General features: G+C 50.9%; 18 non-coding genes and 1 pseudogene across 18 annotated transcripts; all 19 read left to right on the forward strand.

The window, feature by feature from the left end:
• The first annotated feature begins 1,055 nt into the window (after positions 1-1,055).
• Positions 1,056-1,174, forward strand: LOC126318880 (5S ribosomal RNA). Its single transcript, XR_007557585.1, has one exon. It is a non-coding gene; the product is annotated as a 5S ribosomal RNA (ribosomal RNA).
• A 1,086-nt stretch (positions 1,175-2,260) lies between these two features.
• LOC126318881 (5S ribosomal RNA) lies at positions 2,261-2,379 on the forward strand. The gene has a single exon (XR_007557586.1). It is a non-coding gene; the product is annotated as a 5S ribosomal RNA (ribosomal RNA).
• A 1,086-nt stretch (positions 2,380-3,465) lies between these two features.
• On the forward strand, positions 3,466-3,584 carry LOC126318882 (5S ribosomal RNA). The gene has a single exon (XR_007557587.1). It is a non-coding gene; the product is annotated as a 5S ribosomal RNA (ribosomal RNA).
• Positions 3,585-4,670: 1,086 nt separating this feature from the next.
• On the forward strand, positions 4,671-4,789 carry LOC126318883 (5S ribosomal RNA). Its single transcript, XR_007557588.1, has one exon. It is a non-coding gene; the product is annotated as a 5S ribosomal RNA (ribosomal RNA).
• A 1,086-nt stretch (positions 4,790-5,875) lies between these two features.
• LOC126318885 (5S ribosomal RNA) lies at positions 5,876-5,994 on the forward strand. The gene has a single exon (XR_007557590.1). It is a non-coding gene; the product is annotated as a 5S ribosomal RNA (ribosomal RNA).
• A 1,086-nt stretch (positions 5,995-7,080) lies between these two features.
• On the forward strand, positions 7,081-7,199 carry LOC126318886 (5S ribosomal RNA). The gene has a single exon (XR_007557591.1). It is a non-coding gene; the product is annotated as a 5S ribosomal RNA (ribosomal RNA).
• Positions 7,200-8,285: 1,086 nt separating this feature from the next.
• On the forward strand, positions 8,286-8,404 carry LOC126318888 (5S ribosomal RNA). Its single transcript, XR_007557592.1, has one exon. It is a non-coding gene; the product is annotated as a 5S ribosomal RNA (ribosomal RNA).
• Positions 8,405-9,490: 1,086 nt separating this feature from the next.
• LOC126318889 (5S ribosomal RNA) lies at positions 9,491-9,609 on the forward strand. The gene has a single exon (XR_007557593.1). It is a non-coding gene; the product is annotated as a 5S ribosomal RNA (ribosomal RNA).
• A 1,086-nt stretch (positions 9,610-10,695) lies between these two features.
• Positions 10,696-10,814, forward strand: LOC126318890 (5S ribosomal RNA). The gene has a single exon (XR_007557594.1). It is a non-coding gene; the product is annotated as a 5S ribosomal RNA (ribosomal RNA).
• Positions 10,815-11,900: 1,086 nt separating this feature from the next.
• On the forward strand, positions 11,901-12,019 carry LOC126318892 (5S ribosomal RNA). Its single transcript, XR_007557596.1, has one exon. It is a non-coding gene; the product is annotated as a 5S ribosomal RNA (ribosomal RNA).
• Positions 12,020-13,105: 1,086 nt separating this feature from the next.
• Positions 13,106-13,224, forward strand: LOC126318893 (5S ribosomal RNA). The gene has a single exon (XR_007557597.1). It is a non-coding gene; the product is annotated as a 5S ribosomal RNA (ribosomal RNA).
• A 1,086-nt stretch (positions 13,225-14,310) lies between these two features.
• Positions 14,311-14,429, forward strand: LOC126318894 (5S ribosomal RNA). Its single transcript, XR_007557598.1, has one exon. It is a non-coding gene; the product is annotated as a 5S ribosomal RNA (ribosomal RNA).
• A 1,086-nt stretch (positions 14,430-15,515) lies between these two features.
• Positions 15,516-15,634, forward strand: LOC126318895 (5S ribosomal RNA). Its single transcript, XR_007557599.1, has one exon. It is a non-coding gene; the product is annotated as a 5S ribosomal RNA (ribosomal RNA).
• A 1,086-nt stretch (positions 15,635-16,720) lies between these two features.
• LOC126318896 (5S ribosomal RNA) lies at positions 16,721-16,839 on the forward strand. Its single transcript, XR_007557600.1, has one exon. It is a non-coding gene; the product is annotated as a 5S ribosomal RNA (ribosomal RNA).
• Positions 16,840-17,925: 1,086 nt separating this feature from the next.
• Positions 17,926-18,044, forward strand: LOC126318897 (5S ribosomal RNA). Its single transcript, XR_007557601.1, has one exon. It is a non-coding gene; the product is annotated as a 5S ribosomal RNA (ribosomal RNA).
• A 1,086-nt stretch (positions 18,045-19,130) lies between these two features.
• Positions 19,131-19,249, forward strand: LOC126318899 (5S ribosomal RNA). Its single transcript, XR_007557602.1, has one exon. It is a non-coding gene; the product is annotated as a 5S ribosomal RNA (ribosomal RNA).
• A 1,086-nt stretch (positions 19,250-20,335) lies between these two features.
• Positions 20,336-20,454, forward strand: LOC126318900 (5S ribosomal RNA). The gene has a single exon (XR_007557603.1). It is a non-coding gene; the product is annotated as a 5S ribosomal RNA (ribosomal RNA).
• A 1,086-nt stretch (positions 20,455-21,540) lies between these two features.
• Positions 21,541-21,659, forward strand: LOC126318901 (5S ribosomal RNA). The gene has a single exon (XR_007557604.1). It is a non-coding gene; the product is annotated as a 5S ribosomal RNA (ribosomal RNA).
• A 1,086-nt stretch (positions 21,660-22,745) lies between these two features.
• LOC126318968 (5S ribosomal RNA) lies at positions 22,746-22,862 on the forward strand (annotated as a pseudogene).
• The last annotated feature ends 2,795 nt before the right edge of the window (positions 22,863-25,657 follow it).

Raw genomic sequence — 25,657 nt, forward strand, 5'->3', positions numbered from 1 at the left:
ACCTGGCAGCCCTCTTTTCATACTAACTCTCAGGTGCGACAAAGATGCTCCCACAAGCATTTTAAACTACTGTATTAAACGTAAGATGCGAAATTACAGTAATGAACTCAGTTTGAGCAAGAATGCGCGAAGGAAGGGTGGTAGGAACTCCTTGAAAGTAACGAAACACTGCGAATCGACAGATGTGCACTTGAAATGCGTCAGAGCCTACTGTTTTGTAGGAGCGCTAAATTCCAAAAAACTAAATAATTAAATAAAAAACTAAAAAAACAGAAAATCAACTGTTCTGGTACGATCACCGACGATAAGCAACATCGTTAGTATTCGGATCGGTGACCGCCTGGGTACTCTGGAAAAGAGGGCTGGCAGGGGTAGCCAAAAAATGAAGTCAGACAAAGTGTCTCTAGAAATAACAAGAGTATGACACGACAGGACTGTTCTGAAATACGCCAGGGCTTATAGTTTTGTAGCAGTGTACAAATGCAAATTTGTAAACAAAAATTTATCTTTCGCCGCTAGAAGAAATGGATGCTTTGTCGAACCGCCTGTGTCTTGTGTCCGTGTTTTCGCACCTTTCCACGGCATTGCACGGAACAGCACTGCTCTAGTAGCTCCGAACGGCCGCACACGGCGCCTCGCACACGCCGGTCAGTCCGGCGCCAGTCTCGCAGTTGTTTCTCGTGCTTGTGCTGTCATATGGACCACGACCCGAGCGGCAGCGAGCGGCAGTCGAGCAAAGTCGGGACAAGTCGGGACGGAAGGGGACAGCCGAGAATGCACCATGCGAATTACGCAAATATCTGGAAGCGCGACGCGTGTCAGGCAGGTGAGAACGCTTCCCTCGGTCCAGCAGGACACTGACACACCCCGCGCAGTCCACCCGCCGCCCGGCCGCGCGCAAGACCTGCGCTGGTTGACAATAACAAGGTGCGTCTCCCGCGAGTGTCGAGGAGGAAGGACGTGCTTTGCGTCAAATGTGCCACCGAAAATGGCGATTGCGTGTGTTGGAAGGAGAGGCGAAGCATTCTTCTGCCGTGCAGCTACAGTATAAGGACGCCAACGGCCATACCATGTTGAATACACCGGTTCTCGTCCGATCACCGAAGTTAAGCAACATCGGGCCCGGTTAGTACTTGGATGGGTGACCGCCTGGGAACACCGGGTGCTGTTGGCTCTCTCTCTTCTTTTAAATTTCATGTCACTACACCTGGCAGCCCTCTTTTCATACTAACTCTCAGGTGCGACAAAGATGCTCCCACAAGCATTTTAAACTACTGTATTAAACGTAAGATGCGAAATTACAGTAATGAACTCAGTTTGAGCAAGAATGCGCGAAGGAAGGGTGGTAGGAACTCCTTGAAAGTAACGAAACACTGCGAATCGACAGATGTGCACTTGAAATGCGTCAGAGCCTACTGTTTTGTAGGAGCGCTAAATTCCAAAAAACTAAATAATTAAATAAAAAACTAAAAAAACAGAAAATCAACTGTTCTGGTACGATCACCGACGATAAGCAACATCGTTAGTATTCGGATCGGTGACCGCCTGGGTACTCTGGAAAAGAGGGCTGGCAGGGGTAGCCAAAAAATGAAGTCAGACAAAGTGTCTCTAGAAATAACAAGAGTATGACACGACAGGACTGTTCTGAAATACGCCAGGGCTTATAGTTTTGTAGCAGTGTACAAATGCAAATTTGTAAACAAAAATTTATCTTTCGCCGCTAGAAGAAATGGATGCTTTGTCGAACCGCCTGTGTCTTGTGTCCGTGTTTTCGCACCTTTCCACGGCATTGCACGGAACAGCACTGCTCTAGTAGCTCCGAACGGCCGCACACGGCGCCTCGCACACGCCGGTCAGTCCGGCGCCAGTCTCGCAGTTGTTTCTCGTGCTTGTGCTGTCATATGGACCACGACCCGAGCGGCAGCGAGCGGCAGTCGAGCAAAGTCGGGACAAGTCGGGACGGAAGGGGACAGCCGAGAATGCACCATGCGAATTACGCAAATATCTGGAAGCGCGACGCGTGTCAGGCAGGTGAGAACGCTTCCCTCGGTCCAGCAGGACACTGACACACCCCGCGCAGTCCACCCGCCGCCCGGCCGCGCGCAAGACCTGCGCTGGTTGACAATAACAAGGTGCGTCTCCCGCGAGTGTCGAGGAGGAAGGACGTGCTTTGCGTCAAATGTGCCACCGAAAATGGCGATTGCGTGTGTTGGAAGGAGAGGCGAAGCATTCTTCTGCCGTGCAGCTACAGTATAAGGACGCCAACGGCCATACCATGTTGAATACACCGGTTCTCGTCCGATCACCGAAGTTAAGCAACATCGGGCCCGGTTAGTACTTGGATGGGTGACCGCCTGGGAACACCGGGTGCTGTTGGCTCTCTCTCTTCTTTTAAATTTCATGTCACTACACCTGGCAGCCCTCTTTTCATACTAACTCTCAGGTGCGACAAAGATGCTCCCACAAGCATTTTAAACTACTGTATTAAACGTAAGATGCGAAATTACAGTAATGAACTCAGTTTGAGCAAGAATGCGCGAAGGAAGGGTGGTAGGAACTCCTTGAAAGTAACGAAACACTGCGAATCGACAGATGTGCACTTGAAATGCGTCAGAGCCTACTGTTTTGTAGGAGCGCTAAATTCCAAAAAACTAAATAATTAAATAAAAAACTAAAAAAACAGAAAATCAACTGTTCTGGTACGATCACCGACGATAAGCAACATCGTTAGTATTCGGATCGGTGACCGCCTGGGTACTCTGGAAAAGAGGGCTGGCAGGGGTAGCCAAAAAATGAAGTCAGACAAAGTGTCTCTAGAAATAACAAGAGTATGACACGACAGGACTGTTCTGAAATACGCCAGGGCTTATAGTTTTGTAGCAGTGTACAAATGCAAATTTGTAAACAAAAATTTATCTTTCGCCGCTAGAAGAAATGGATGCTTTGTCGAACCGCCTGTGTCTTGTGTCCGTGTTTTCGCACCTTTCCACGGCATTGCACGGAACAGCACTGCTCTAGTAGCTCCGAACGGCCGCACACGGCGCCTCGCACACGCCGGTCAGTCCGGCGCCAGTCTCGCAGTTGTTTCTCGTGCTTGTGCTGTCATATGGACCACGACCCGAGCGGCAGCGAGCGGCAGTCGAGCAAAGTCGGGACAAGTCGGGACGGAAGGGGACAGCCGAGAATGCACCATGCGAATTACGCAAATATCTGGAAGCGCGACGCGTGTCAGGCAGGTGAGAACGCTTCCCTCGGTCCAGCAGGACACTGACACACCCCGCGCAGTCCACCCGCCGCCCGGCCGCGCGCAAGACCTGCGCTGGTTGACAATAACAAGGTGCGTCTCCCGCGAGTGTCGAGGAGGAAGGACGTGCTTTGCGTCAAATGTGCCACCGAAAATGGCGATTGCGTGTGTTGGAAGGAGAGGCGAAGCATTCTTCTGCCGTGCAGCTACAGTATAAGGACGCCAACGGCCATACCATGTTGAATACACCGGTTCTCGTCCGATCACCGAAGTTAAGCAACATCGGGCCCGGTTAGTACTTGGATGGGTGACCGCCTGGGAACACCGGGTGCTGTTGGCTCTCTCTCTTCTTTTAAATTTCATGTCACTACACCTGGCAGCCCTCTTTTCATACTAACTCTCAGGTGCGACAAAGATGCTCCCACAAGCATTTTAAACTACTGTATTAAACGTAAGATGCGAAATTACAGTAATGAACTCAGTTTGAGCAAGAATGCGCGAAGGAAGGGTGGTAGGAACTCCTTGAAAGTAACGAAACACTGCGAATCGACAGATGTGCACTTGAAATGCGTCAGAGCCTACTGTTTTGTAGGAGCGCTAAATTCCAAAAAACTAAATAATTAAATAAAAAACTAAAAAAACAGAAAATCAACTGTTCTGGTACGATCACCGACGATAAGCAACATCGTTAGTATTCGGATCGGTGACCGCCTGGGTACTCTGGAAAAGAGGGCTGGCAGGGGTAGCCAAAAAATGAAGTCAGACAAAGTGTCTCTAGAAATAACAAGAGTATGACACGACAGGACTGTTCTGAAATACGCCAGGGCTTATAGTTTTGTAGCAGTGTACAAATGCAAATTTGTAAACAAAAATTTATCTTTCGCCGCTAGAAGAAATGGATGCTTTGTCGAACCGCCTGTGTCTTGTGTCCGTGTTTTCGCACCTTTCCACGGCATTGCACGGAACAGCACTGCTCTAGTAGCTCCGAACGGCCGCACACGGCGCCTCGCACACGCCGGTCAGTCCGGCGCCAGTCTCGCAGTTGTTTCTCGTGCTTGTGCTGTCATATGGACCACGACCCGAGCGGCAGCGAGCGGCAGTCGAGCAAAGTCGGGACAAGTCGGGACGGAAGGGGACAGCCGAGAATGCACCATGCGAATTACGCAAATATCTGGAAGCGCGACGCGTGTCAGGCAGGTGAGAACGCTTCCCTCGGTCCAGCAGGACACTGACACACCCCGCGCAGTCCACCCGCCGCCCGGCCGCGCGCAAGACCTGCGCTGGTTGACAATAACAAGGTGCGTCTCCCGCGAGTGTCGAGGAGGAAGGACGTGCTTTGCGTCAAATGTGCCACCGAAAATGGCGATTGCGTGTGTTGGAAGGAGAGGCGAAGCATTCTTCTGCCGTGCAGCTACAGTATAAGGACGCCAACGGCCATACCATGTTGAATACACCGGTTCTCGTCCGATCACCGAAGTTAAGCAACATCGGGCCCGGTTAGTACTTGGATGGGTGACCGCCTGGGAACACCGGGTGCTGTTGGCTCTCTCTCTTCTTTTAAATTTCATGTCACTACACCTGGCAGCCCTCTTTTCATACTAACTCTCAGGTGCGACAAAGATGCTCCCACAAGCATTTTAAACTACTGTATTAAACGTAAGATGCGAAATTACAGTAATGAACTCAGTTTGAGCAAGAATGCGCGAAGGAAGGGTGGTAGGAACTCCTTGAAAGTAACGAAACACTGCGAATCGACAGATGTGCACTTGAAATGCGTCAGAGCCTACTGTTTTGTAGGAGCGCTAAATTCCAAAAAACTAAATAATTAAATAAAAAACTAAAAAAACAGAAAATCAACTGTTCTGGTACGATCACCGACGATAAGCAACATCGTTAGTATTCGGATCGGTGACCGCCTGGGTACTCTGGAAAAGAGGGCTGGCAGGGGTAGCCAAAAAATGAAGTCAGACAAAGTGTCTCTAGAAATAACAAGAGTATGACACGACAGGACTGTTCTGAAATACGCCAGGGCTTATAGTTTTGTAGCAGTGTACAAATGCAAATTTGTAAACAAAAATTTATCTTTCGCCGCTAGAAGAAATGGATGCTTTGTCGAACCGCCTGTGTCTTGTGTCCGTGTTTTCGCACCTTTCCACGGCATTGCACGGAACAGCACTGCTCTAGTAGCTCCGAACGGCCGCACACGGCGCCTCGCACACGCCGGTCAGTCCGGCGCCAGTCTCGCAGTTGTTTCTCGTGCTTGTGCTGTCATATGGACCACGACCCGAGCGGCAGCGAGCGGCAGTCGAGCAAAGTCGGGACAAGTCGGGACGGAAGGGGACAGCCGAGAATGCACCATGCGAATTACGCAAATATCTGGAAGCGCGACGCGTGTCAGGCAGGTGAGAACGCTTCCCTCGGTCCAGCAGGACACTGACACACCCCGCGCAGTCCACCCGCCGCCCGGCCGCGCGCAAGACCTGCGCTGGTTGACAATAACAAGGTGCGTCTCCCGCGAGTGTCGAGGAGGAAGGACGTGCTTTGCGTCAAATGTGCCACCGAAAATGGCGATTGCGTGTGTTGGAAGGAGAGGCGAAGCATTCTTCTGCCGTGCAGCTACAGTATAAGGACGCCAACGGCCATACCATGTTGAATACACCGGTTCTCGTCCGATCACCGAAGTTAAGCAACATCGGGCCCGGTTAGTACTTGGATGGGTGACCGCCTGGGAACACCGGGTGCTGTTGGCTCTCTCTCTTCTTTTAAATTTCATGTCACTACACCTGGCAGCCCTCTTTTCATACTAACTCTCAGGTGCGACAAAGATGCTCCCACAAGCATTTTAAACTACTGTATTAAACGTAAGATGCGAAATTACAGTAATGAACTCAGTTTGAGCAAGAATGCGCGAAGGAAGGGTGGTAGGAACTCCTTGAAAGTAACGAAACACTGCGAATCGACAGATGTGCACTTGAAATGCGTCAGAGCCTACTGTTTTGTAGGAGCGCTAAATTCCAAAAAACTAAATAATTAAATAAAAAACTAAAAAAACAGAAAATCAACTGTTCTGGTACGATCACCGACGATAAGCAACATCGTTAGTATTCGGATCGGTGACCGCCTGGGTACTCTGGAAAAGAGGGCTGGCAGGGGTAGCCAAAAAATGAAGTCAGACAAAGTGTCTCTAGAAATAACAAGAGTATGACACGACAGGACTGTTCTGAAATACGCCAGGGCTTATAGTTTTGTAGCAGTGTACAAATGCAAATTTGTAAACAAAAATTTATCTTTCGCCGCTAGAAGAAATGGATGCTTTGTCGAACCGCCTGTGTCTTGTGTCCGTGTTTTCGCACCTTTCCACGGCATTGCACGGAACAGCACTGCTCTAGTAGCTCCGAACGGCCGCACACGGCGCCTCGCACACGCCGGTCAGTCCGGCGCCAGTCTCGCAGTTGTTTCTCGTGCTTGTGCTGTCATATGGACCACGACCCGAGCGGCAGCGAGCGGCAGTCGAGCAAAGTCGGGACAAGTCGGGACGGAAGGGGACAGCCGAGAATGCACCATGCGAATTACGCAAATATCTGGAAGCGCGACGCGTGTCAGGCAGGTGAGAACGCTTCCCTCGGTCCAGCAGGACACTGACACACCCCGCGCAGTCCACCCGCCGCCCGGCCGCGCGCAAGACCTGCGCTGGTTGACAATAACAAGGTGCGTCTCCCGCGAGTGTCGAGGAGGAAGGACGTGCTTTGCGTCAAATGTGCCACCGAAAATGGCGATTGCGTGTGTTGGAAGGAGAGGCGAAGCATTCTTCTGCCGTGCAGCTACAGTATAAGGACGCCAACGGCCATACCATGTTGAATACACCGGTTCTCGTCCGATCACCGAAGTTAAGCAACATCGGGCCCGGTTAGTACTTGGATGGGTGACCGCCTGGGAACACCGGGTGCTGTTGGCTCTCTCTCTTCTTTTAAATTTCATGTCACTACACCTGGCAGCCCTCTTTTCATACTAACTCTCAGGTGCGACAAAGATGCTCCCACAAGCATTTTAAACTACTGTATTAAACGTAAGATGCGAAATTACAGTAATGAACTCAGTTTGAGCAAGAATGCGCGAAGGAAGGGTGGTAGGAACTCCTTGAAAGTAACGAAACACTGCGAATCGACAGATGTGCACTTGAAATGCGTCAGAGCCTACTGTTTTGTAGGAGCGCTAAATTCCAAAAAACTAAATAATTAAATAAAAAACTAAAAAAACAGAAAATCAACTGTTCTGGTACGATCGCCGACGATAAGCAACATCGTTAGTATTCGGATCGGTGACCGCCTGGGTACTCTGGAAAAGAGGGCTGGCAGGGGTAGCCAAAAAATGAAGTCAGACAAAGTGTCTCTAGAAATAACAAGAGTATGACACGACAGGACTGTTCTGAAATACGCCAGGGCTTATAGTTTTGTAGCAGTGTACAAATGCAAATTTGTAAACAAAAATTTATCTTTCGCCGCTAGAAGAAATGGATGCTTTGTCGAACCGCCTGTGTCTTGTGTCCGTGTTTTCGCACCTTTCCACGGCATTGCACGGAACAGCACTGCTCTAGTAGCTCCGAACGGCCGCACACGGCGCCTCGCACACGCCGGTCAGTCCGGCGCCAGTCTCGCAGTTGTTTCTCGTGCTTGTGCTGTCATATGGACCACGACCCGAGCGGCAGCGAGCGGCAGTCGAGCAAAGTCGGGACAAGTCGGGACGGAAGGGGACAGCCGAGAATGCACCATGCGAATTACGCAAATATCTGGAAGCGCGACGCGTGTCAGGCAGGTGAGAACGCTTCCCTCGGTCCAGCAGGACACTGACACACCCCGCGCAGTCCACCCGCCGCCCGGCCGCGCGCAAGACCTGCGCTGGTTGACAATAACAAGGTGCGTCTCCCGCGAGTGTCGAGGAGGAAGGACGTGCTTTGCGTCAAATGTGCCACCGAAAATGGCGATTGCGTGTGTTGGAAGGAGAGGCGAAGCATTCTTCTGCCGTGCAGCTACAGTATAAGGACGCCAACGGCCATACCATGTTGAATACACCGGTTCTCGTCCGATCACCGAAGTTAAGCAACATCGGGCCCGGTTAGTACTTGGATGGGTGACCGCCTGGGAACACCGGGTGCTGTTGGCTCTCTCTCTTCTTTTAAATTTCATGTCACTACACCTGGCAGCCCTCTTTTCATACTAACTCTCAGGTGCGACAAAGATGCTCCCACAAGCATTTTAAACTACTGTATTAAACGTAAGATGCGAAATTACAGTAATGAACTCAGTTTGAGCAAGAATGCGCGAAGGAAGGGTGGTAGGAACTCCTTGAAAGTAACGAAACACTGCGAATCGACAGATGTGCACTTGAAATGCGTCAGAGCCTACTGTTTTGTAGGAGCGCTAAATTCCAAAAAACTAAATAATTAAATAAAAAACTAAAAAAACAGAAAATCAACTGTTCTGGTACGATCACCGACGATAAGCAACATCGTTAGTATTCGGATCGGTGACCGCCTGGGTACTCTGGAAAAGAGGGCTGGCAGGGGTAGCCAAAAAATGAAGTCAGACAAAGTGTCTCTAGAAATAACAAGAGTATGACACGACAGGACTGTTCTGAAATACGCCAGGGCTTATAGTTTTGTAGCAGTGTACAAATGCAAATTTGTAAACAAAAATTTATCTTTCGCCGCTAGAAGAAATGGATGCTTTGTCGAACCGCCTGTGTCTTGTGTCCGTGTTTTCGCACCTTTCCACGGCATTGCACGGAACAGCACTGCTCTAGTAGCTCCGAACGGCCGCACACGGCGCCTCGCACACGCCGGTCAGTCCGGCGCCAGTCTCGCAGTTGTTTCTCGTGCTTGTGCTGTCATATGGACCACGACCCGAGCGGCAGCGAGCGGCAGTCGAGCAAAGTCGGGACAAGTCGGGACGGAAGGGGACAGCCGAGAATGCACCATGCGAATTACGCAAATATCTGGAAGCGCGACGCGTGTCAGGCAGGTGAGAACGCTTCCCTCGGTCCAGCAGGACACTGACACACCCCGCGCAGTCCACCCGCCGCCCGGCCGCGCGCAAGACCTGCGCTGGTTGACAATAACAAGGTGCGTCTCCCGCGAGTGTCGAGGAGGAAGGACGTGCTTTGCGTCAAATGTGCCACCGAAAATGGCGATTGCGTGTGTTGGAAGGAGAGGCGAAGCATTCTTCTGCCGTGCAGCTACAGTATAAGGACGCCAACGGCCATACCATGTTGAATACACCGGTTCTCGTCCGATCACCGAAGTTAAGCAACATCGGGCCCGGTTAGTACTTGGATGGGTGACCGCCTGGGAACACCGGGTGCTGTTGGCTCTCTCTCTTCTTTTAAATTTCATGTCACTACACCTGGCAGCCCTCTTTTCATACTAACTCTCAGGTGCGACAAAGATGCTCCCACAAGCATTTTAAACTACTGTATTAAACGTAAGATGCGAAATTACAGTAATGAACTCAGTTTGAGCAAGAATGCGCGAAGGAAGGGTGGTAGGAACTCCTTGAAAGTAACGAAACACTGCGAATCGACAGATGTGCACTTGAAATGCGTCAGAGCCTACTGTTTTGTAGGAGCGCTAAATTCCAAAAAACTAAATAATTAAATAAAAAACTAAAAAAACAGAAAATCAACTGTTCTGGTACGATCGCCGACGATAAGCAACATCGTTAGTATTCGGATCGGTGACCGCCTGGGTACTCTGGAAAAGAGGGCTGGCAGGGGTAGCCAAAAAATGAAGTCAGACAAAGTGTCTCTAGAAATAACAAGAGTATGACACGACAGGACTGTTCTGAAATACGCCAGGGCTTATAGTTTTGTAGCAGTGTACAAATGCAAATTTGTAAACAAAAATTTATCTTTCGCCGCTAGAAGAAATGGATGCTTTGTCGAACCGCCTGTGTCTTGTGTCCGTGTTTTCGCACCTTTCCACGGCATTGCACGGAACAGCACTGCTCTAGTAGCTCCGAACGGCCGCACACGGCGCCTCGCACACGCCGGTCAGTCCGGCGCCAGTCTCGCAGTTGTTTCTCGTGCTTGTGCTGTCATATGGACCACGACCCGAGCGGCAGCGAGCGGCAGTCGAGCAAAGTCGGGACAAGTCGGGACGGAAGGGGACAGCCGAGAATGCACCATGCGAATTACGCAAATATCTGGAAGCGCGACGCGTGTCAGGCAGGTGAGAACGCTTCCCTCGGTCCAGCAGGACACTGACACACCCCGCGCAGTCCACCCGCCGCCCGGCCGCGCGCAAGACCTGCGCTGGTTGACAATAACAAGGTGCGTCTCCCGCGAGTGTCGAGGAGGAAGGACGTGCTTTGCGTCAAATGTGCCACCGAAAATGGCGATTGCGTGTGTTGGAAGGAGAGGCGAAGCATTCTTCTGCCGTGCAGCTACAGTATAAGGACGCCAACGGCCATACCATGTTGAATACACCGGTTCTCGTCCGATCACCGAAGTTAAGCAACATCGGGCCCGGTTAGTACTTGGATGGGTGACCGCCTGGGAACACCGGGTGCTGTTGGCTCTCTCTCTTCTTTTAAATTTCATGTCACTACACCTGGCAGCCCTCTTTTCATACTAACTCTCAGGTGCGACAAAGATGCTCCCACAAGCATTTTAAACTACTGTATTAAACGTAAGATGCGAAATTACAGTAATGAACTCAGTTTGAGCAAGAATGCGCGAAGGAAGGGTGGTAGGAACTCCTTGAAAGTAACGAAACACTGCGAATCGACAGATGTGCACTTGAAATGCGTCAGAGCCTACTGTTTTGTAGGAGCGCTAAATTCCAAAAAACTAAATAATTAAATAAAAAACTAAAAAAACAGAAAATCAACTGTTCTGGTACGATCACCGACGATAAGCAACATCGTTAGTATTCGGATCGGTGACCGCCTGGGTACTCTGGAAAAGAGGGCTGGCAGGGGTAGCCAAAAAATGAAGTCAGACAAAGTGTCTCTAGAAATAACAAGAGTATGACACGACAGGACTGTTCTGAAATACGCCAGGGCTTATAGTTTTGTAGCAGTGTACAAATGCAAATTTGTAAACAAAAATTTATCTTTCGCCGCTAGAAGAAATGGATGCTTTGTCGAACCGCCTGTGTCTTGTGTCCGTGTTTTCGCACCTTTCCACGGCATTGCACGGAACAGCACTGCTCTAGTAGCTCCGAACGGCCGCACACGGCGCCTCGCACACGCCGGTCAGTCCGGCGCCAGTCTCGCAGTTGTTTCTCGTGCTTGTGCTGTCATATGGACCACGACCCGAGCGGCAGCGAGCGGCAGTCGAGCAAAGTCGGGACAAGTCGGGACGGAAGGGGACAGCCGAGAATGCACCATGCGAATTACGCAAATATCTGGAAGCGCGACGCGTGTCAGGCAGGTGAGAACGCTTCCCTCGGTCCAGCAGGACACTGACACACCCCGCGCAGTCCACCCGCCGCCCGGCCGCGCGCAAGACCTGCGCTGGTTGACAATAACAAGGTGCGTCTCCCGCGAGTGTCGAGGAGGAAGGACGTGCTTTGCGTCAAATGTGCCACCGAAAATGGCGATTGCGTGTGTTGGAAGGAGAGGCGAAGCATTCTTCTGCCGTGCAGCTACAGTATAAGGACGCCAACGGCCATACCATGTTGAATACACCGGTTCTCGTCCGATCACCGAAGTTAAGCAACATCGGGCCCGGTTAGTACTTGGATGGGTGACCGCCTGGGAACACCGGGTGCTGTTGGCTCTCTCTCTTCTTTTAAATTTCATGTCACTACACCTGGCAGCCCTCTTTTCATACTAACTCTCAGGTGCGACAAAGATGCTCCCACAAGCATTTTAAACTACTGTATTAAACGTAAGATGCGAAATTACAGTAATGAACTCAGTTTGAGCAAGAATGCGCGAAGGAAGGGTGGTAGGAACTCCTTGAAAGTAACGAAACACTGCGAATCGACAGATGTGCACTTGAAATGCGTCAGAGCCTACTGTTTTGTAGGAGCGCTAAATTCCAAAAAACTAAATAATTAAATAAAAAACTAAAAAAACAGAAAATCAACTGTTCTGGTACGATCACCGACGATAAGCAACATCGTTAGTATTCGGATCGGTGACCGCCTGGGTACTCTGGAAAAGAGGGCTGGCAGGGGTAGCCAAAAAATGAAGTCAGACAAAGTGTCTCTAGAAATAACAAGAGTATGACACGACAGGACTGTTCTGAAATACGCCAGGGCTTATAGTTTTGTAGCAGTGTACAAATGCAAATTTGTAAACAAAAATTTATCTTTCGCCGCTAGAAGAAATGGATGCTTTGTCGAACCGCCTGTGTCTTGTGTCCGTGTTTTCGCACCTTTCCACGGCATTGCACGGAACAGCACTGCTCTAGTAGCTCCGAACGGCCGCACACGGCGCCTCGCACACGCCGGTCAGTCCGGCGCCAGTCTCGCAGTTGTTTCTCGTGCTTGTGCTGTCATATGGACCACGACCCGAGCGGCAGCGAGCGGCAGTCGAGCAAAGTCGGGACAAGTCGGGACGGAAGGGGACAGCCGAGAATGCACCATGCGAATTACGCAAATATCTGGAAGCGCGACGCGTGTCAGGCAGGTGAGAACGCTTCCCTCGGTCCAGCAGGACACTGACACACCCCGCGCAGTCCACCCGCCGCCCGGCCGCGCGCAAGACCTGCGCTGGTTGACAATAACAAGGTGCGTCTCCCGCGAGTGTCGAGGAGGAAGGACGTGCTTTGCGTCAAATGTGCCACCGAAAATGGCGATTGCGTGTGTTGGAAGGAGAGGCGAAGCATTCTTCTGCCGTGCAGCTACAGTATAAGGACGCCAACGGCCATACCATGTTGAATACACCGGTTCTCGTCCGATCACCGAAGTTAAGCAACATCGGGCCCGGTTAGTACTTGGATGGGTGACCGCCTGGGAACACCGGGTGCTGTTGGCTCTCTCTCTTCTTTTAAATTTCATGTCACTACACCTGGCAGCCCTCTTTTCATACTAACTCTCAGGTGCGACAAAGATGCTCCCACAAGCATTTTAAACTACTGTATTAAACGTAAGATGCGAAATTACAGTAATGAACTCAGTTTGAGCAAGAATGCGCGAAGGAAGGGTGGTAGGAACTCCTTGAAAGTAACGAAACACTGCGAATCGACAGATGTGCACTTGAAATGCGTCAGAGCCTACTGTTTTGTAGGAGCGCTAAATTCCAAAAAACTAAATAATTAAATAAAAAACTAAAAAAACAGAAAATCAACTGTTCTGGTACGATCACCGACGATAAGCAACATCGTTAGTATTCGGATCGGTGACCGCCTGGGTACTCTGGAAAAGAGGGCTGGCAGGGGTAGCCAAAAAATGAAGTCAGACAAAGTGTCTCTAGAAATAACAAGAGTATGACACGACAGGACTGTTCTGAAATACGCCAGGGCTTATAGTTTTGTAGCAGTGTACAAATGCAAATTTGTAAACAAAAATTTATCTTTCGCCGCTAGAAGAAATGGATGCTTTGTCGAACCGCCTGTGTCTTGTGTCCGTGTTTTCGCACCTTTCCACGGCATTGCACGGAACAGCACTGCTCTAGTAGCTCCGAACGGCCGCACACGGCGCCTCGCACACGCCGGTCAGTCCGGCGCCAGTCTCGCAGTTGTTTCTCGTGCTTGTGCTGTCATATGGACCACGACCCGAGCGGCAGCGAGCGGCAGTCGAGCAAAGTCGGGACAAGTCGGGACGGAAGGGGACAGCCGAGAATGCACCATGCGAATTACGCAAATATCTGGAAGCGCGACGCGTGTCAGGCAGGTGAGAACGCTTCCCTCGGTCCAGCAGGACACTGACACACCCCGCGCAGTCCACCCGCCGCCCGGCCGCGCGCAAGACCTGCGCTGGTTGACAATAACAAGGTGCGTCTCCCGCGAGTGTCGAGGAGGAAGGACGTGCTTTGCGTCAAATGTGCCACCGAAAATGGCGATTGCGTGTGTTGGAAGGAGAGGCGAAGCATTCTTCTGCCGTGCAGCTACAGTATAAGGACGCCAACGGCCATACCATGTTGAATACACCGGTTCTCGTCCGATCACCGAAGTTAAGCAACATCGGGCCCGGTTAGTACTTGGATGGGTGACCGCCTGGGAACACCGGGTGCTGTTGGCTCTCTCTCTTCTTTTAAATTTCATGTCACTACACCTGGCAGCCCTCTTTTCATACTAACTCTCAGGTGCGACAAAGATGCTCCCACAAGCATTTTAAACTACTGTATTAAACGTAAGATGCGAAATTACAGTAATGAACTCAGTTTGAGCAAGAATGCGCGAAGGAAGGGTGGTAGGAACTCCTTGAAAGTAACGAAACACTGCGAATCGACAGATGTGCACTTGAAATGCGTCAGAGCCTACTGTTTTGTAGGAGCGCTAAATTCCAAAAAACTAAATAATTAAATAAAAAACTAAAAAAACAGAAAATCAACTGTTCTGGTACGATCACCGACGATAAGCAACATCGTTAGTATTCGGATCGGTGACCGCCTGGGTACTCTGGAAAAGAGGGCTGGCAGGGGTAGCCAAAAAATGAAGTCAGACAAAGTGTCTCTAGAAATAACAAGAGTATGACACGACAGGACTGTTCTGAAATACGCCAGGGCTTATAGTTTTGTAGCAGTGTACAAATGCAAATTTGTAAACAAAAATTTATCTTTCGCCGCTAGAAGAAATGGATGCTTTGTCGAACCGCCTGTGTCTTGTGTCCGTGTTTTCGCACCTTTCCACGGCATTGCACGGAACAGCACTGCTCTAGTAGCTCCGAACGGCCGCACACGGCGCCTCGCACACGCCGGTCAGTCCGGCGCCAGTCTCGCAGTTGTTTCTCGTGCTTGTGCTGTCATATGGACCACGACCCGAGCGGCAGCGAGCGGCAGTCGAGCAAAGTCGGGACAAGTCGGGACGGAAGGGGACAGCCGAGAATGCACCATGCGAATTACGCAAATATCTGGAAGCGCGACGCGTGTCAGGCAGGTGAGAACGCTTCCCTCGGTCCAGCAGGACACTGACACACCCCGCGCAGTCCACCCGCCGCCCGGCCGCGCGCAAGACCTGCGCTGGTTGACAATAACAAGGTGCGTCTCCCGCGAGTGTCGAGGAGGAAGGACGTGCTTTGCGTCAAATGTGCCACCGAAAATGGCGATTGCGTGTGTTGGAAGGAGAGGCGAAGCATTCTTCTGCCGTGCAGCTACAGTATAAGGACGCCAACGGCCATACCATGTTGAATACACCGGTTCTCGTCCGATCACCGAAGTTAAGCAACATCGGGCCCGGTTAGTACTTGGATGGGTGACCGCCTGGGAACACCGGGTGCTGTTGGCTCTCTCTCTTCTTTTAAATTTCATGTCACTACACCTGGCAGCCCTCTTTTCATACTAACTCTCAGGTGCGACAAAGATGCTCCCACAAGCATTTTAAACTACTGTATTAAACGTAAGATGCGAAATTACAGTAATGAACTCAGTTTGAGCAAGAATGCGCGAAGGAAGGGTGGTAGGAACTCCTTGAAAGTAACGAAACACTGCGAATCGACAGATGTGCACTTGAAATGCGTCAGAGCCTACTGTTTTGTAGGAGCGCTAAATTCCAAAAAACTAAATAATTAAATAAAAAACTAAAAAAACAGAAAATCAACTGTTCTGGTACGATCACCGACGATAAGCAACATCGTTAGTATTCGGATCGGTGACCGCCTGGGTACTCTGGAAAAGAGGGCTGGCAGGGGTAGCCAAAAAATGAAGTCAGACAAAGTGTCTCTAGAAATAACAAGAGTATGACACGACAGGACTGTTCTGAAATACGCCAGGGCTTATAGTTTTGTAGCAGTGTACAAATGCAAATTTGTAAACAAAAATTTATCTTTCGCCGCTAGAAGAAATGGATGCTTTGTCGAACCGCCTGTGTCTTGTGTCCGTGTTTTCGCACCTTTCCACGGCATTGCACGGAACAGCACTGCTCTAGTAGCTCCGAACGGCCGCACACGGCGCCTCGCACACGCCGGTCAGTCCGGCGCCAGTCTCGCAGTTGTTTCTCGTGCTTGTGCTGTCATATGGACCACGACCCGAGCGGCAGCGAGCGGCAGTCGAGCAAAGTCGGGACAAGTCGGGACGGAAGGGGACAGCCGAGAATGCACCATGCGAATTACGCAAATATCTGGAAGCGCGACGCGTGTCAGGCAGGTGAGAACGCTTCCCTCGGTCCAGCAGGACACTGACACACCCCGCGCAGTCCACCCGCCGCCCGGCCGCGCGCAAGACCTGCGCTGGTTGACAATAACAAGGTGCGTCTCCCGCGAGTGTCGAGGAGGAAGGACGTGCTTTGCGTCAAATGTGCCACCGAAAATGGCGATTGCGTGTGTTGGAAGGAGAGGCGAAGCATTCTTCTGCCGTGCAGCTACAGTATAAGGACGCCAACGGCCATACCATGTTGAATACACCGGTTCTCGTCCGATCACCGAAGTTAAGCAACATCGGGCCCGGTTAGTACTTGGATGGGTGACCGCCTGGGAACACCGGGTGCTGTTGGCTCTCTCTCTTCTTTTAAATTTCATGTCACTACACCTGGCAGCCCTCTTTTCATACTAACTCTCAGGTGCGACAAAGATGCTCCCACAAGCATTTTAAACTACTGTATTAAACGTAAGATGCGAAATTACAGTAATGAACTCAGTTTGAGCAAGAATGCGCGAAGGAAGGGTGGTAGGAACTCCTTGAAAGTAACGAAACACTGCGAATCGACAGATGTGCACTTGAAATGCGTCAGAGCCTACTGTTTTGTAGGAGCGCTAAATTCCAAAAAACTAAATAATTAAATAAAAAACTAAAAAAACAGAAAATCAACTGTTCTGGTACGATCACCGACGATAAGCAACATCGTTAGTATTCGGATCGGTGACCGCCTGGGTACTCTGGAAAAGAGGGCTGGCAGGGGTAGCCAAAAAATGAAGTCAGACAAAGTGTCTCTAGAAATAACAAGAGTATGACACGACAGGACTGTTCTGAAATACGCCAGGGCTTATAGTTTTGTAGCAGTGTACAAATGCAAATTTGTAAACAAAAATTTATCTTTCGCCGCTAGAAGAAATGGATGCTTTGTCGAACCGCCTGTGTCTTGTGTCCGTGTTTTCGCACCTTTCCACGGCATTGCACGGAACAGCACTGCTCTAGTAGCTCCGAACGGCCGCACACGGCGCCTCGCACACGCCGGTCAGTCCGGCGCCAGTCTCGCAGTTGTTTCTCGTGCTTGTGCTGTCATATGGACCACGACCCGAGCGGCAGCGAGCGGCAGTCGAGCAAAGTCGGGACAAGTCGGGACGGAAGGGGACAGCCGAGAATGCACCATGCGAATTACGCAAATATCTGGAAGCGCGACGCGTGTCAGGCAGGTGAGAACGCTTCCCTCGGTCCAGCAGGACACTGACACACCCCGCGCAGTCCACCCGCCGCCCGGCCGCGCGCAAGACCTGCGCTGGTTGACAATAACAAGGTGCGTCTCCCGCGAGTGTCGAGGAGGAAGGACGTGCTTTGCGTCAAATGTGCCACCGAAAATGGCGATTGCGTGTGTTGGAAGGAGAGGCGAAGCATTCTTCTGCCGTGCAGCTACAGTATAAGGACGCCAACGGCCATACCATGTTGAATACACCGGTTCTCGTCCGATCACCGAAGTTAAGCAACATCGGGCCCGGTTAGTACTTGGATGGGTGACCGCCTGGGAACACCGGGTGCTGTTGGCTCTCTCTCTTCTTTTAAATTTCATGTCACTACACCTGGCAGCCCTCTTTTCATACTAACTCTCAGGTGCGACAAAGATGCTCCCACAAGCATTTTAAACTACTGTATTAAACGTAAGATGCGAAATTACAGTAATGAACTCAGTTTGAGCAAGAATGCGCGAAGGAAGGGTGGTAGGAACTCCTTGAAAGTAACGAAACACTGCGAATCGACAGATGTGCACTTGAAATGCGTCAGAGCCTACTGTTTTGTAGGAGCGCTAAATTCCAAAAAACTAAATAATTAAATAAAAAACTAAAAAAACAGAAAATCAACTGTTCTGGTACGATCACCGACGATAAGCAACATCGTTAGTATTCGGATCGGTGACCGCCTGGGTACTCTGGAAAAGAGGGCTGGCAGGGGTAGCCAAAAAATGAAGTCAGACAAAGTGTCTCTAGAAATAACAAGAGTATGACACGACAGGACTGTTCTGAAATACGCCAGGGCTTATAGTTTTGTAGCAGTGTACAAATGCAAATTTGTAAACAAAAATTTATCTTTCGCCGCTAGAAGAAATGGATGCTTTGTCGAACCGCCTGTGTCTTGTGTCCGTGTTTTCGCACCTTTCCACGGCATTGCACGGAACAGCACTGCTCTAGTAGCTCCGAACGGCCGCACACGGCGCCTCGCACACGCCGGTCAGTCCGGCGCCAGTCTCGCAGTTGTTTCTCGTGCTTGTGCTGTCATATGGACCACGACCCGAGCGGCAGCGAGCGGCAGTCGAGCAAAGTCGGGACAAGTCGGGACGGAAGGGGACAGCCGAGAATGCACCATGCGAATTACGCAAATATCTGGAAGCGCGACGCGTGTCAGGCAGGTGAGAACGCTTCCCTCGGTCCAGCAGGACACTGACACACCCCGCGCAGTCCACCCGCCGCCCGGCCGCGCGCAAGACCTGCGCTGGTTGACAATAACAAGGTGCGTCTCCCGCGAGTGTCGAGGAGGAAGGACGTGCTTTGCGTCAAATGTGCCACCGAAAATGGCGATTGCGTGTGTTGGAAGGAGAGGCGAAGCATTCTTCTGCCGTGCAGCTACAGTATAAGGACGCCAACGGCCATACCATGTTGAATACACCGGTTCTCGTCCGATCACCGAAGTTAAGCAACATCGGGCCCGGTTAGTACTTGGATGGGTGACCGCCTGGGAACACCGGGTGCTGTTGGCTCTCTCTCTTCTTTTAAATTTCATGTCACTACACCTGGCAGCCCTCTTTTCATACTAACTCTCAGGTGCGACAAAGATGCTCCCACAAGCATTTTAAACTACTGTATTAAACGTAAGATGCGAAATTACAGTAATGAACTCAGTTTGAGCAAGAATGCGCGAAGGAAGGGTGGTAGGAACTCCTTGAAAGTAACGAAACACTGCGAATCGACAGATGTGCACTTGAAATGCGTCAGAGCCTACTGTTTTGTAGGAGCGCTAAATTCCAAAAAACTAAATAATTAAATAAAAAACTAAAAAAACAGAAAATCAACTGTTCTGGTACGATCACCGACGATAAGCAACATCGTTAGTATTCGGATCGGTGACCGCCTGGGTACTCTGGAAAAGAGGGCTGGCAGGGGTAGCCAAAAAATGAAGTCAGACAAAGTGTCTCTAGAAATAACAAGAGTATGACACGACAGGACTGTTCTGAAATACGCCAGGGCTTATAGTTTTGTAGCAGTGTACAAATGCAAATTTGTAAACAAAAATTTATCTTTCGCCGCTAGAAGAAATGGATGCTTTGTCGAACCGCCTGTGTCTTGTGTCCGTGTTTTCGCACCTTTCCACGGCATTGCACGGAACAGCACTGCTCTAGTAGCTCCGAACGGCCGCACACGGCGCCTCGCACACGCCGGTCAGTCCGGCGCCAGTCTCGCAGTTGTTTCTCGTGCTTGTGCTGTCATATGGACCACGACCCGAGCGGCAGCGAGCGGCAGTCGAGCAAAGTCGGGACAAGTCGGGACGGAAGGGGACAGCCGAGAATGCACCATGCGAATTACGCAAATATCTGGAAGCGCGACGCGTGTCAGGCAGGTGAGAACGCTTCCCTCGGTCCAGCAGGACACTGACACACCCCGCGCAGTCCACCCGCCGCCCGGCCGCGCGCAAGACCTGCGCTGGTTGACAATAACAAGGTGCGTCTCCCGCGAGTGTCGAGGAGGAAGGACGTGCTTTGCGTCAAATGTGCCACCGAAAATGGCGATTGCGTGTGTTGGAAGGAGAGGCGAAGCATTCTTCTGCCGTGCAGCTACAGTATAAGGACGCCAACGGCCATACCATGTTGAATACACCGGTTCTCGTCCGATCACCGAAGTTAAGCAACATCGGGCCCGGTTAGTACTTGGATGGGTGACCGCCTGGGAACACCGGGTGCTGTTGGCTCTCTCTCTTCTTTTAAATTTCATGTCACTACACCTGGCAGCCCTCTTTTCATACTAACTCTCAGGTGCGACAAAGATGCTCCCACAAGCATTTTAAACTACTGTATTAAACGTAAGATGCGAAATTACAGTAATGAACTCAGTTTGAGCAAGAATGCGCGAAGGAAGGGTGGTAGGAACTCCTTGAAAGTAACGAAACACTGCGAATCGACAGATGTGCACTTGAAATGCGTCAGAGCCTACTGTTTTGTAGGAGCGCTAAATTCCAAAAAACTAAATAATTAAATAAAAAACTAAAAAAACAGAAAATCAACTGTTCTGGTACGATCACCGACGATAAGCAACATAGTTAGTATTCGGATCGGTGACCGCCTGGGTACTCTGGAAAAGAGGGCTGGCAGGGGTAGCCAAAAAATGAAGTCAGACAAAGTGTCTCTAGAAATAACAAGAGTATGACACGACAGGACTGTTCTGAAATACGCCAGGGCTTATAGTTTTGTAGCAGTGTACAAATGCAAATTTGTAAACAAAAATTTATCTTTCGCCGCTAGAAGAAATGGATGCTTTGTCGAACCGCCTGTGTCTTGTGTCCGTGTTTTCGCACCTTTCCACGGCATTGCACGGAACAGCACTGCTCTAGTAGCTCCGAACGGCCGCACACGGCGCCTCGCACACGCCGGTCAGTCCGGCGCCAGTCTCGCAGTTGTTTCTCGTGCTTGTGCTGTCATATGGACCACGACCCGAGCGGCAGCGAGCGGCAGTCGAGCAAAGTCGGGACAAGTCGGGACGGAAGGGGACAGCCGAGAATGCACCATGCGAATTACGCAAATATCTGGAAGCGCGACGCGTGTCAGGCAGGTGAGAACGCTTCCCTCGGTCCAGCAGGACACTGACACACCCCGCGCAGTCCACCCGCCGCCCGGCCGCGCGCAAGACCTGCGCTGGTTGACAATAACAAGGTGCGTCTCCCGCGAGTGTCGAGGAGGAAGGACGTGCTTTGCGTCAAATGTGCCACCGAAAATGGCGATTGCGTGTGTTGGAAGGAGAGGCGAAGCATTCTTCTGCCGTGCAGCTACAGTATAAGGACGCCAACGGCCATACCATGTTGAATACACCGGTTCTCGTCCGATCACCGAAGTTAAGCAACATCGGGCCCGGTTAGTACTTGGATGGGTGACCGCCTGGGAACACCGGGTGCTGTTGGCTCTCTCTCTTCTTTTAAATTTCATGTCACTACACCTGGCAGCCCTCTTTTCATACTAACTCTCAGGTGCGACAAAGATGCTCCCACAAGCATTTTAAACTACTGTATTAAACGTAAGATGCGAAATTACAGTAATGAACTCAGTTTGAGCAAGAATGCGCGAAGGAAGGGTGGTAGGAACTCCTTGAAAGTAACGAAACACTGCGAATCGACAGATGTGCACTTGAAATGCGTCAGAGCCTACTGTTTTGTAGGAGCGCTAAATTCCAAAAAACTAAATAATTAAATAAAAAACTAAAAAAACAGAAAATCAACTGTTCTGGTACGATCACCGACGATAAGCAACATCGTTAGTATTCGGATCGGTGACCGCCTGGGTACTCTGGAAAAGAGGGCTGGCAGGGGTAGCCAAAAAATGAAGTCAGACAAAGTGTCTCTAGAAATAACAAGAGTATGACACGACAGGACTGTTCTGAAATACGCCAGGGCTTATAGTTTTGTAGCAGTGTACAAATGCAAATTTGTAAACAAAAATTTATTTTTCGCCGCTAGAAGAAATGGATGCTTTGTCGAACCGCCTGTGTCTTGTGTCCGTGTTTTCGCACCTTTCCACGGCATTGCACGGAACAGCACTGCTCTAGTAGCTCCGAACGGCCGCACACGGCGCCTCGCACACGCCGGTCAGTCCGGCGCCAGTCTCGCAGTTGTTTCTCGTGCTTGTGCTGTCATATGGACCACGACCCGAGCGGCAGCGAGCGGCAGTCGAGCAAAGTCGGGACAAGTCGGGACGGAAGGGGACAGCCGAGAATGCACCATGCGAATTACGCAAATATCTGGAAGCGCGACGCGTGTCAGGCAGGTGAGAACGCTTCCCTCGGTCCAGCAGGACACTGACACACCCCGCGCAGTCCACCCGCCGCCCGGCCGCGCGCAAGACCTGCGCTGGTTGACAATAACAAGGTGCGTCTCCCGCGAGTGTCGAGGAGGAAGGACGTGCTTTGCGTCAAATGTGCCACCGAAAATGGCGATTGCGTGTGTTGGAAGGAGAGGCGAAGCATTCTTCTGCCGTGCAGCTACAGTATAAGGACGCCAACGGCCATACCATGTTGAATACACCGGTTCTCGTCCGATCACCGAAGTTAAGCAACATCGGGCCCGGTTAATACTTGGATGGGTGACCGCCTGGGAACACCGGGTGCCGAGCGAGCAGTACTTCCTTGTGCGACTTGGCCGGCGGCGCCTCGCGTGTCGTCTGCTTCCTTTGCCACGTGGTTAAACTTCTACTGACTGTAAGTAATGGATTTGGTTTATGATGACAGTGAAGAGAGACAGAACAATGTTCAGTGCGAGTTTGATCGTTCTGTAGAAAAACCCTCGGCTTTTGAAATTCATCGTTGGTTAATTGAGGATTTGTTGTTGTCTACTACTGACGTACTCGGTATTCAGTTCGATACGTTCTTAAATTCTGTGTTTTTGAAACTCAAATCTTCCGATCTGTGTGATGCTGTTGTTTCTGTTAATGACGGTATTCGCAAATTTCGCCACCTTAACGGAAATATTAGTAATGTAACTGTGTCTCACGCTGGTTTTGGTGTTCGACAAATACGGATCTTTAACCTTCCGTTTGAAATTCGCAACGACACTATTTCTCGTCACTTGCGGCCATATGGCACTGTGTTATCTGTTGTGAAGGAGAAATGGTCGTCTGCATACATTTTTCAAGTCGAGAACGGTGTGCGGAGCGTGAAAATGGTTGTCAGGCAACACATTCCGTCCTTTATTTTGGTTAACGGCCACCGTGCGTTTGTGACTTATAGTGGACAGCCTCAAACTTGTTCATTTTGCAATGGTGTCGGTCATTACCGGCAAGACTGCCCGAAACGCAAACGGCCCGCTCAGTTACCGATTGACGACAGTTTGCGCGGGGCCAGCTTTGCCTCTGTCGCCGCCACGGTCTTAGGTACAGCCCCCCCCGCACCTTCGCGCCGCGTGGCCGATGCTAACCTCGCTGCCTCCGCGGTTGCCATGGATGTGTCCCCTCCCAGCAGTGACCTTGTTTCTGAGTCTGATGATTCTGCACAGGCTACGGCTACTGTCCAGGCTGCCGAAATTCTGTCTCTGCCCGATGTTTCACTTGCAACTGTGTCCGAACCCGCGCCTACGTCGGCGACTGATTTAGTGTCGACAGCTGTTTCGCAGACTGTGTCGGTACCGGAATTCTCTGGTACGGTGACTGACTTCGTTGACGTGGCCGCCAGTGCTCCCGTTCCCACTGCTGCCGTGGACTCGCAGGATTTTTTTGCGACTCCGAAACCGCGGCGTGATGAATTTCCGTCTCGAAGTTCTAGCAGGCAACGTGCACGCAGTGTCGGTCGGTCGCCTTCCTCAGGCAGGGGGTTTACACGACCGGACCGCAGTCCGTCTCCGGCTGACAGTACCCCCGCCGCTTCCCGGCAGTCGCGGGTTGGTCGGCAGGACTCACAACAGCGTGTCGCGCGTCGGGACCTAGACCCCGAGCGGCGGCAGTCTCAGGCTTCCGGCTCCGGGCGTCACACACAGCAATCACAACATCAACAACAACAACGGCGTGCCGCTTCTCGCCAGCGTTTGCCTGACGATCCTAACGTTGCCGATCAGAAGCGTGATGTCGCTGTTCGACATTTACGAACCGTTTTAAGTCAGCAGCCCGTTGGTTCCGATTCAGTTGTGACGGCCGACACGGCTTTGGCTGTGGCGACGCCGCAATTGCCGACGAAACGGAAGGCCGAAGACACCCACCAGCGTCGTGTCTGTCCTTCTGCCCCCGAGCGAGTGCCGACTTCTTCCGACGTGGAGATGCCCGCCGTTGATCCTTTGTCGGTAGCTTCCGGTGGCGCAGATTCTGGGATCGCGTCCACCCCCACTCCCGTCCACCCCACTGCGTGGGCGGAGGACGTGGAAGGTGGTGAGACGACTTACTGATTCCTTTGTTGTCCCCTAATCCGGTTGACGGGAATTAAAACCCGTCTTTTTAGCATACCTTTTATCCTTCTGGTGGCTGGAATTCCGTCCATGTCTGCTGTCTGTTTTTAAATGAGGAGTTTTTTGTGCTTGTGTCTTTTAATTGTGTATGGAGCCTGAGCGTTGCTCGTGGAATATTTTAACTATCAATGTTAACAAGCTGAGTAATCCACACAAGTTGTCGGCCTTACTCGCCTTTTTACATGATTCCCATTGTCATGTGGCATTCTTACAGGAAGTTACGCGTCAGGCTCTGTTGTTTTTACTTGACACTTCTGATTTTACTGTCGTTGATAATGTAATGTCGGACGAACAGACTGGTACTGCCATCTTAATTCGTCCGGAATTTGATGTTGGCAATCTTGAAATATTGCCAAATGGCCGCGCTATTGCATGTACCATTAACGGTGTTGCTTTTGTTAATGTGTACGCTCATGCCGGTGACAAACCAGCGCGCAATAAGTTTTATGGTCAGGATCTTTGTCAACTTCTCCATCACAATCGTACTGACTTAGTGATTGGTGGTGACTTTAATGCAGTCATTGATGGTCGAGATCAGGCGCCGCGTCCTAACTGGTGCCAGGAATTGCGTACGTTGGTTGACAGCTTTCGGCTCCGGGACACGTGGCGTGTCCTTAATCCGGACAAGACGCATTTCACGCACTTTTACGCCACCGGTCACAGTAGACTCGACAGGATCTATGTGTCTTCGCCGCTCGCCGCCCACGTCCGGAAGGCGGACGTGTTGCCGGTCATTTTTTCAGACCATTGCGGATACTTGTGTCAGCTCCTCCTACCGCGTGCGCGCCCTACTCGGCGCAACAATACTTGGAAATTTAACTGTAGTCTTTTGGACGATGCCAGTCTCACGTCTCAGTTTACTGCGTTGTGGCGCAAGCTCTTGCGTGATAAAGGCGATGACGGCAATACTCTCGTTTGGTGGGTGGGGGTAGCCAAGCCGGCTATTAGGCGTTTTTTAATCGATTTTAGTCTCGATGCG

Source organism: Schistocerca gregaria, unplaced genomic scaffold (genome assembly GCF_023897955.1).
Source record: "Schistocerca gregaria isolate iqSchGreg1 unplaced genomic scaffold, iqSchGreg1.2 ptg000684l, whole genome shotgun sequence".
Taxonomy (NCBI): domain Eukaryota; kingdom Metazoa; phylum Arthropoda; class Insecta; order Orthoptera; family Acrididae; genus Schistocerca; species Schistocerca gregaria.